The sequence below is a fragment of the Gavialis gangeticus genome, unplaced genomic scaffold (assembly GCF_001723915.1).
Source record: "Gavialis gangeticus isolate Ggan-Ray unplaced genomic scaffold, GavGan_comp1, whole genome shotgun sequence".
Classification (NCBI taxonomy): domain Eukaryota; kingdom Metazoa; phylum Chordata; order Crocodylia; family Gavialidae; genus Gavialis; species Gavialis gangeticus.
This window is the reverse complement of record NW_017728994.1, coordinates 15,817,938-15,827,799: the sequence shown is the minus strand read 5'-3', so window position 1 is coordinate 15,827,799 and position 9,862 is coordinate 15,817,938. Positions and strand designations below refer to the sequence as shown.

The 9,862-nt window shown below is 42.0% G+C and overlaps 1 protein-coding gene across 1 annotated transcript in view; it reads left to right on the top strand.

Moving 5' to 3' along the window:
• Window positions 1-9,862, top strand: part of ANXA11 (annexin A11) — a 65,882-nt gene that overhangs the window by 454 nt on the left and 55,566 nt on the right. The gene's annotated exons all lie outside the window — the stretch shown is intronic.

The window sequence follows — 9,862 nt, the reverse complement described above, 5'->3', positions numbered from 1 at the left end:
TGAAAGGCCGAGCCCTGCGGGCGGGGGTTGCCTGCCTGTCCCGGGCCCGGGCCCAGGGCGAGAGCGGATCCAGCCCCTGGCGCAGACCAAGGCGGAATACCGGGCACCGGCATCCAAGACGAGGCTCACCCCGCCTCCGCCGGGTGCTGCGGAGTGGTGGGACCCGGGCCGGGGTCGCCCCCGCGGGGTTTCCAGGACGGCTGTCCTTGGAGAAGAAAACGCCGGGCTCCGGCTCCCCCGAGGCGCTGCTTTGCAGCCCGCGTTGCTGTCGTTGGCCAGTGTGAAAATGAAACCAAGCGACCTGGTGGCGTAGTTTTCTCAGCTACGTGAAAAACAAGTTGGAGGCGTCGTGCTGTTCGACTTCGAGCCACACACGCTGCTTAAGCATCAGTGCCTGGAGCTCAGGAAAGGCTCTTGTGCCCAAAGGCCTGTGTAGCCCACCTGCCAACTGTAGGGCGGGTCCAATAAAAGATATTGCAGGAACCTCCTTGTCTCTTCGTATTTCCTGGACCATCACAGCTACAACCACACTGTAGCCTGGACGACTAGTGTGTGCTTGCATTGCCACTACCGGAAGTCATGGGCTGAAAGCAAGCATGCACAGAAGCGTGTTTTTGCAAGACGGCCTTTAAGAATACTGTTTGGATAATGATGTCCACCTTATTTTTTTAATTGCATTTTTTTATGTACTATGAAATGGAAAAAATGCATCAACATTACTTTCTGACTTCTCTCTGGAGAGGAGAAAGTGAGCAGTGAGAACAGCTTGTACTAGGAAATAGTTGTTTTTCTCTACTAGATAAGGGAGTTCCTGGAAGGCTGATTTATATTTCACTCTGGGGGAAGAAAAAAAAAAAGGCATGGATCTAGTTTCTGAAGAGGAGGAATGAAAGTGCTGTATATAGAAGTGAGGGGAAAACTGTATCGGATACAATATGTAGGGAAAAAGGTATTTCACCAAGGGGAACGGTGGGAATAGTATAATGATTGGACTAAACACCAGTATTTCTTGGTCTGGCCTCCAAAACCTCAGATGTTGCAATAGTGTGGTGGTACATTCCTTTCCCTCCTCCACTGCAAGTTACTTTCTGCATGACAAATCAGTCATCTCTAGAAGAGGTCTTGTGCTATCATTTGTTGGTGCAATGCTGTCCCTCAGCTTATCAGTTTGGTGATTCTTTTGTGATAGGCATAGCATAAACACAAAGATTAGCAGCTTCTCTAGCTTTCTTTTACCCCTCCAGCTCTTTGTCCAAACAAAGGCTATTTTCCTTGACAAAATAGAGTTTGGAATCTGAACATTATTATAATTAAGCCACATCATCATGCTTTTCTTGCCAAGCTGTTTTCATAGATTTCATAGATATTAGGGCTGGAAGGGACCTCGGAAGATCATCCCCCCCGCCCAAAGGGCAGGAAGTCAGCTGGGGTCATAGGATCCTAGCAAGATAAACATCCAATTTTCTCTTGAAGGTGTTCAATGTAGGTGCCTGAACCACCTCCGATGGCAGGCTGGTCCAGACCTTGGGGGCTGGGACAGTAAAGAAATTCTTTCTTATGTCCAGCCTGAGACGGTCTTGCAGTAGTTTATGACCGAAACATGATTACCTTGATATAGTAGCTCGTACAGATATTCTAGTACAGTTTGAAAGCTGTACAAAATGTAAATAAGATAAGAATTGCATTTATATAATCATCAACAAGACATTTCATAATCCAAGGTGCATGTGTGTGTTTATCCATGTCCTCCCCCACCCCTGGACTTAAGATAAGACCTGATGGCTTGTCTTAGGTGGCTGGGCAAGATTTATAGACTGTAAGGAAATTAGTACCTGACTTTATAGTTTCAGTGCAAGTTAATTACCCAACTCGGTTGCTTTTGAAAATCTCACTCCTTAGGCCTTTACCTGGTAGTCACCCAAGGGTGTACATCATAGGAGCAGAAGGTATATAAATTTCCTAGATGTGGTTTCATATCTTTTAGTGACTTTGGACGAGCACTGAAAGTTGTCAAAACTCCACAAAATTAATGGGAATATGGTTAGACTGTAATAGCAGAGGAATACTTCAAGAAAATTGAGGAAGCGTGAGAATTCAGGCCTCAGCTCTTCATGTGAATCCAAGTGTATGGAATATTTTGTTCGCTAGTCCTTAAATCACCATGTTAAAGCAGAATCAGCCTGCAGAGAACCATTTACTATCTCTGCATTGGTCAGAGTGATCTGGGATGAAATTCAAGTGGCAGTCCTGAGGTGCAAAGAGGAACTTGTAGTTAGAGCACAAATACCCAGCAAAGTAGACAGTAGTTTGACAGATTTGAGTGTCATTTGACAGTGGTCAGGCAGCTGGCAGGGCAAATATGCCTGTACTCATTACCCTGGCTTCCCAATCCCACAGGTGGGACACCCTCTGTTAGCCTCAGGTAGATTCATAAATGGAGGTGTATTTTCAGTTGTGTATAAAAATAAGAAAATCAACACTGTTTCTTCTTTGTTATTTATTTCCATATTGCATCTCTTCAGTCCTACCATAGCACCCTTGTTGAGAATCGTTGGTCTGCACCATAATACTGGCATGGTAGCATTAGATACAATAGTAATACTGTTTTTCCTCTTATGTAGGGCCTTCTACTCCCATCTGTCCATCTCAGTCATGACTAAGTTTTTTGTAAACACATATGAAACGCATCCCTTTTCTTATGTTGTATATCTAGAATGAAGGTGGGAGATCTTCAAATGTGTATCTCTTTGGCGGCTTCCTCCAAGGGATTCCTTAACTTTCAAGTGGGGTAGATTTTCTTTGCTGTCATGAGAAGAATTGACTAAGTTGTTATCCAGGCAAATTGAAAATGCAGGGGGCACAAGTGCATGATATGGATAACCAGGCTTCTTTTTTGTGACGCAGCCTTTTCCTAGCAAGTATCTTGTAAGTGGCAAGCTGGGATATTTCTTATTTAGTATTCAAGTATTAGAATATATGTGTTTTGAAATGAATCACTGGCAATATTTAAAGGGTGTTTTACAGGATCAAGGTTCTTTTAAGAAAAAAAAAAGCTTTTCCTTTTTTTTTTGGTGAGGGGAAGGGATTTTGAAAGGCTTATTCAATATGTGCATTTAAGTTTTCCAAGAGAATGATGTGTTTTGAGACAGACACTTACCTTTTGATAACAGAAATAGGTCTGCCACTGTTCTGGTGGACTCTTGTGCACGATCTCCTCAGCTGACATATCTCTTCATCTTTGGGTTGACAAGCTTAAAGGGAACCAAAGAGGAGGAAAGCGGGTCTTTCTGAGTTCAGAAAAGTAGTGTCTCTTAATCCACAAAATAGATGTAGTACAAGTAAGAGTGACTCATCTCTGATCTGGAGGGCTGTCCCCCACCTGCTTGAAATTTATTTTGATCTAACTTTGTAGCATGATTTCTACTGAGACTGTCAGACAAAGGGCACTGGTTAGGGTCTCTTTTCCTAGTTATGGTACTGTATTGTGGACATTCCTTTATGAAATGCTGGATTACGGTACTTTTACTTAAGTCATGGAAACTATCAGATGGAAACAGTAACAAATGAGCCTCAGATGCAAAATCTAGATAGATTCCAGTTTCCCTGAAGTTCCAGGAGTTATGAGCCAATTTATTTGAAGTCAGAGTTCTTATTTCTACCAATGATTTGGTATGATTTCATTAATACATACAGCAGTTTTGATCAGTTAAACCATACAGTAGGGTTTTTAAAGATGCACTTTATGCCCTAAAAATCATACTTGTCTGAAGATTTTCACTTCCTATAGTTGCGTAAACATTAACTGACTGTGTTTGACAATTTTTTGTTTATAATTAGTGTTACAGTACCACTATAAGGTCAGCCAGCTTCTCCCTTGCTGAAAAGGTCTTTATAAACATCAACAGATAAACAGAAATAATCTTAGCTTTTTGGGGGAGAGGGGTTTTGAGGGGTCTTTTGGTTTTGGTCTTAAGGGACTAAAGATGTCAGTACATTTGCAATAAAGCAGACTCTCATAGAGAAGTAGGGTTGGAAGAGACCTCCAGAGGTCACCTAGTCCAATTCCCTGCCTGAAGCAGGATCATCTCTGTCTAAACTATCCCAAAGAATCATAATGTAAACCAGGGGTAGGCAACCCTTTGACATCCATGCCAGAGCATGGGGCACAGAGGCATCTTGCTTGGCACTTGGAAGGGGCCAGGACTGTGCTGCCACAACAAGGATTGGGCCCCTCGTAGCTTCCTTGCCTTCTACCTTTGGCATGCCAGCATTTTACCAGTCGCTACGGCAGATGTTTTTGGCACTCTGCCCAAAAATGTTGCTGACCCCTAAGTTAAATTTGCATTGGACTGCTGTCAACCCTGAAACAATATAGCCCTAGCAGTAACATGCTAACCTGCCACAGCAGCCAAAGTCGTGCTTCTATAAAATGTTGTCTGTATGTGCTCAAGAGGTCCCAGGTAGGGAACAACATCCCCTGCTGCAGGGGAAGGTCCATACCAATCTGACCATGGAGTAAAATTCCTTTGTGATCCCTTAAAAAAAAAAAAAAAAAAAAAATTTAACATGGCATTTTCCCCTTTTTTTTTAAAGTTGATTGGTTGATTCCACACGTGCTGGATTTGAGGTGGTTTAAGGGTTATATCTTCTGCTTTCTTGTAACTATACTTTTCTTGTTTACAAAACTTATGATCATTATGAAATGCATGGCCACCTGGCTTAAATACAGACAAGCTGGTTCTTGTAAGTGATTGTTAAAGCAAGTTGAAGGCTGACTACCTCTCTGTTAAAGTAAGGATTTAGCTGATCAACAGAGAAACAGCAGTAACCTTTTACAATCCCTAGTGAACAACACTCATCCATTTATTCTGACTACTTAAGATATACTTTGCTTATTGACTTCCTGAACAGTTCAGTGCTTGCGGTAATTATGTGGTGAGTGTTGTTTTATTGCTTTTTAAAAAAGGCAGTGGACTTATGTTATCTGCACAGTTATACAATGTCTTTTCAGCATGCTATTGCCAGATATGTTTATCCTGTTACAGGATACCTTCAGGTGTCTTACTGTATACATTCCATAAAGGTAACTCTGGTAAGGTCTCTTCCAGCTCCCATAAATTATCTTCTGTCCCAGTATATGAGATGGTCTCATAGAGCTATTACACTTTTCCTTTACTTCTGTAACCTGTGGAACAGAAATGCAACACATTTGCAGGGGATATTTTGGAAAGCTTTTCACTTATTTGTCAAGATGAGGTGGGGAATGCCTGAGCTGCCATCCCACTTGTGGAGGGAGGCTGCTGCTTACTGGGCACCTTAAGTCATGTGCAGTAAACTAAGTGGAGGCTTACAATATATTTGGCTATTGTAGTTAGGAATTTTTCTGGATTTTACTTTAGAGTACTGTAAAGCTTAGAATATTTTTCACCAAAAGCATTTATCAGTGCTCTTTAAAAGTCAAACTAGGAGTAATTAAATTTGACCCTGCTTGTGTTAAATATGAGAGTGCTTTGTTCTTAAGCTGTAGTGGTCTAGTGCCTTTAAAAAAATTATGTTATAAACCTCAGAGAAGTGAATGGGTTTATAAATATCTTGAATCCTTTTCTAAGGGTGCTGCTCATCTGCTAAAATAACTTGCCTGACGTTGCAATTAAATCTGAACTTTTCCATTCCATATATTCTAAGTTCTCATAAACCTATTCTGATATCACTTGAAGCTTTTTTTCTTGTGGTAATATCTTATTAATCTTGCAGTTATGGTTAAAACAAATAGAAGGCAAGTTAGATATGCCTTCTGCTTAACTTCAGATTAACACAGCTAACTGCCTCTCCCTGTTATAACAAGTGTCTGGTGTATGCATTGTAATATTTTTGACTAGCAATAATATATTTCCCAGTGAACACCCTAAGATCTTTGCAAAGGAAAACACTAGGAATGCTGATGAGACCAAAAGATGCTCTTTAAAAAATAAATCTGGGGTTAGTAGATGTATTGTGCAGATTCCCCCTCTTTAGGATGGCTTTAGGTGAGCCAGTGTAATGGTTTGACCAAGACTGTTTCCTAATTGAGTAAGGATTTGTCTTCCCTACTAATTGAGTAAGGATTTGTCTTCCCTAGTTAGTGTACACGTGTGATGTGGTGTTTTTTTTTCCTTCTTCTTTCGAAGAGGAAGGTTTTTAGCAGCTGTCCGAGATTAATGCTAGAATAAAAAGCTAGTAATTTATAATATCACAGAGTTATTTAGGATTTTATAGATCAGGGTTTTTTAATTCCTGAAAAATGTTTTTTCTGCTTTTGATCTAAAAGTGGAAGTAGCTGTTCAATCATGATACATCTGGCTTTACAGCACTCCACTCCCATTTTTATTTCTGTCACACAAGATGTCATTGTGACTAAATAGGAAATGTTTTACTGCTTGCCTCTTGGCTGTACTGTAATGTTTAAAGGTAAGGACACACAATATAAGCCCAGCTCTGTGTAACATGCTTTATTTGTGTGGATCTACTTTATATATTGTCATATATAGGTTGAACTGAAGCAAAATTCTTTGACCCAGCTGACTTCCTCCCCTTGGGGCAGGGGGCTGGACTCAATGATCTCCTGAGGTCCCTTCCAGCCCTAACGTCTATGAAATGTGTGAAAATGGCTATTCATTTGGTTGAAAGTGAAAGTAAGCACTCTTGATATGTGAAAGAGAACCAGGTGATAGACAATGTGTTATACCACAGTGCTTCCTGAATAATGCAAAGCATGATTATTGGTGGAGTTGTAAACTTGTTTTATATTTGCACCCAACTTTCTCCTTCTGTGTTTTAAGTATTTCTGTGACCTCCTTTTTTTAGTCTTCATTTGTATGGGGTAAACTTCTGATTGGGTCCTGGAACCATGCCAGTGGAGACATTTAACTTGCACAGAGGGCATTAAGGTTGAAATAGTTTTGTATCTCTTGAACAACTTTCATTTCAGGGCATTAAATACTGAAATTTGGAATGCCAAATACTGAAGTTGATTGGAGTGTGTAAAGCTGTAAAATGAATATATATAATTATACTTTCTGACTGCCATTTTTTCTGTTTAGACATATCATGATGGATCATTTTCTTCATCCAGGAGCCTGAACCTAGATTTTTTGTGCACTTCATCTATAATATGGCTTTTGCCTCTTAAACTGTAATGGGAAACTCTTTATCATTACAGAGGTCTCAAATCATCAAGTGGTTCCCACATATATCTGTATTGCAGACATACATTGCTGCTTTAGATACTTATTTGTGTACTTGCCAGATTCATATACGTACATTTGAGGATAAGTATTGGTCACATTCCTTTAAGAAAGTACAGAGCTCAGTAATGTCTTTTGGGAGGTGCCTCCTGAGGAGTCTTCGTATTAAGCTACTATGTAGTATAGGCATGTATTCTTGCTGGTTTTAACCTTGTTTTGACCACAATTTGTCACTGTTTTTGTGATTCTTTTTCCCCCACTCTTTACCTAGCCAAGATAAAAATATTGCTTTCCATGGAAGCACTATTATAGTGTGTTACCGAAATAGTCAACTTTAAAAATGTCCATTACTACTGATGTTGCTTCTGAGCAAGCAATTTAAATGTCATTAAAAAGAGTTAGAACTTTTTGGGAGGGGGAATGCTGCTTTTTTCTTCATTTGTTGTCATGTCTCAGCCTGCTGAAACTGCCTTTATGTAGGGAATTTCAGGTCTCAATGAATGACACTGTAATGTTTTTGAAGCATGATTTAAATATAGTGCTCAATAACTTGCTTCTTATATGGAAACCAGAAAAGTATCCACAGAGAAGCTATGAATAACATGAGCTATTCATGAGAGCCTTGCTCAATTTGTAATTAACATGAGGCCAACCATGTTTGCTTTTACTGTAATGTGATGCAAACCTTTATTGAATTAGTTTGTTCCTAAAGTTAAAAATAAGAGGGAGTGGCTAGACAGTTCTAAAGGGCTTTTGGGAACAAATATATTAAAGGCATTTTTATCTGGTGTATGATGGACATAAAAAGTCCTGACCTACATCAAATACTCAGCGGTATGTCAGCCAGCGAATATGAAATCTTTCTCCAGCATGAGTTTAATCATATTTAGCTACAATGATGCTGATCATTGTTTGTCCCAGTCTACAGTGCAGTCGGTGCTATCAGCATAGTTATCCAGATTGGCTGTCACAACAGTTTTTGGACACGCTAAAATTCTGTAGCTTATATTAATGGTGATACATTTTTTTTCTGTTCGATTATACTGTTCACCAACCATTACTACATTAGAAGATGTGAGTAGCATCTGTCACATGCGGGATGGGACGACATGCAACACACTGTCTTTCTTGAACCTTGTTTGAGGATTTTTTTCCCCTGCTGCTCTAAATCTATTGGAGAAGGCAGGTCAGATGTATGCCTTGCATATGAAGAAGGAGATCAGGCTTGTTATCCTAATTCCTGTCGAAATTTATTCCATTATTTTGAGCTGTCACAGATGGATCTGCCTCCAACCATAGACAGGTTTTACCCTTGCAGTAGAAAGTTCCATTGAGTGTGAGGAGCAGAGTTGTCAGTTGCATGTGATCTTCTAGTGCTTCATGCTCTCTTTTTATCTGTGAAAGCCTGGCTATTGTATGCTCTAAAATTATCATCTGAGACTGTGAAGTTGCCTTGGTATTCAAAAGGAAATGAGTATGGAGAGTGGGTGATAGATTTGAAATGCAGCTAGCAGCAGGCTGTGTTTTAGAGGAGTTGTGCTGCAGTTTTGCATAACCTTTAACTAGAACCTATTGTGAAATATTCCAGAAACGGCCAAGGGAATGTCTGACTATAGGCAGGAGGTAAAAGGACTTTAACTTAGTTAACTGACAACATTTTGTCTGTATGTGATATGCAAAGCGTGATAAGCAAACTGAAATAGCTTTACAGAAAAGCTAGTGGCATATCATTGGGCCCTGAAGCAATGACCTGTTTACATTGGTATAATCTAGGGATGGGCAAAATATGGCTCGCAGGACAGATCTGTCCCTCCAGCCAATTTTCATCTGGCCCACCAGTGCCCACCAACTAATTGTACCCTGCCCAACCCATGTGCCTTGCTCCCACCCACGTGTGCTGAAAGGCCTGGCCCAGTTGGCATGCAGCTTCCAGGCAGGCCTGCTGCTGCCACTGCTGCAGTCATGGGGGGGCCTGTTCAGTTTCCCTGGCATTCAGCGGCCACTCCTCATCTCCCTGCTACAACATTCGGTGGGGGCAGGGGCAGGGGAAGGGGGAGCTGCAGCTGGGCAGGTGTGTGGAATGTGGGGTGGGGCTGTGGAGTGTGGAGCTTAAGTGGGCAGGGTGTCGGTGGGGGCACCTCCCACCTACTCCCCCCGTATGGTGCACAGTCCCTGCTGCCAGCGACGGCAGTAGGTGGTGGGTGCTCAGAGAGCTCATGGAAGTGCTGCTTCCTGGCGGAGTACATGATCTGCATGGCAGGGGGCAGTGAAGGCAAGCAGCTCGATCGCACAGGGCTTCTCCCGGTTCTGCGCCAGTGCTGGGAGCTGCAAATGAGCCATGGGGAGCCCCATGCACTAGAGGGAGGCTAGCCTGGCTGCACTCCTTGCAACCATGTGTGGTGCCAGCATGAGCTGTGTGCTGCTGGGTGGCAATGCCTGTGCAGGCCACAAGCACCCTGAGTGCCCACTGCCCGCTGCTGTTGGTACTGGGGGCTGTGTGCCATGGGAAGGAGCTTGTGTGGGGGGGGTCCTCACACCCCCTGCTCTCCCTCACACCTCACAACCCCCTCCACACACACCCCGCTTATCCACACCCCCCACCCCGGCCACACACAATATACAAGAGTGAGACTTTATTT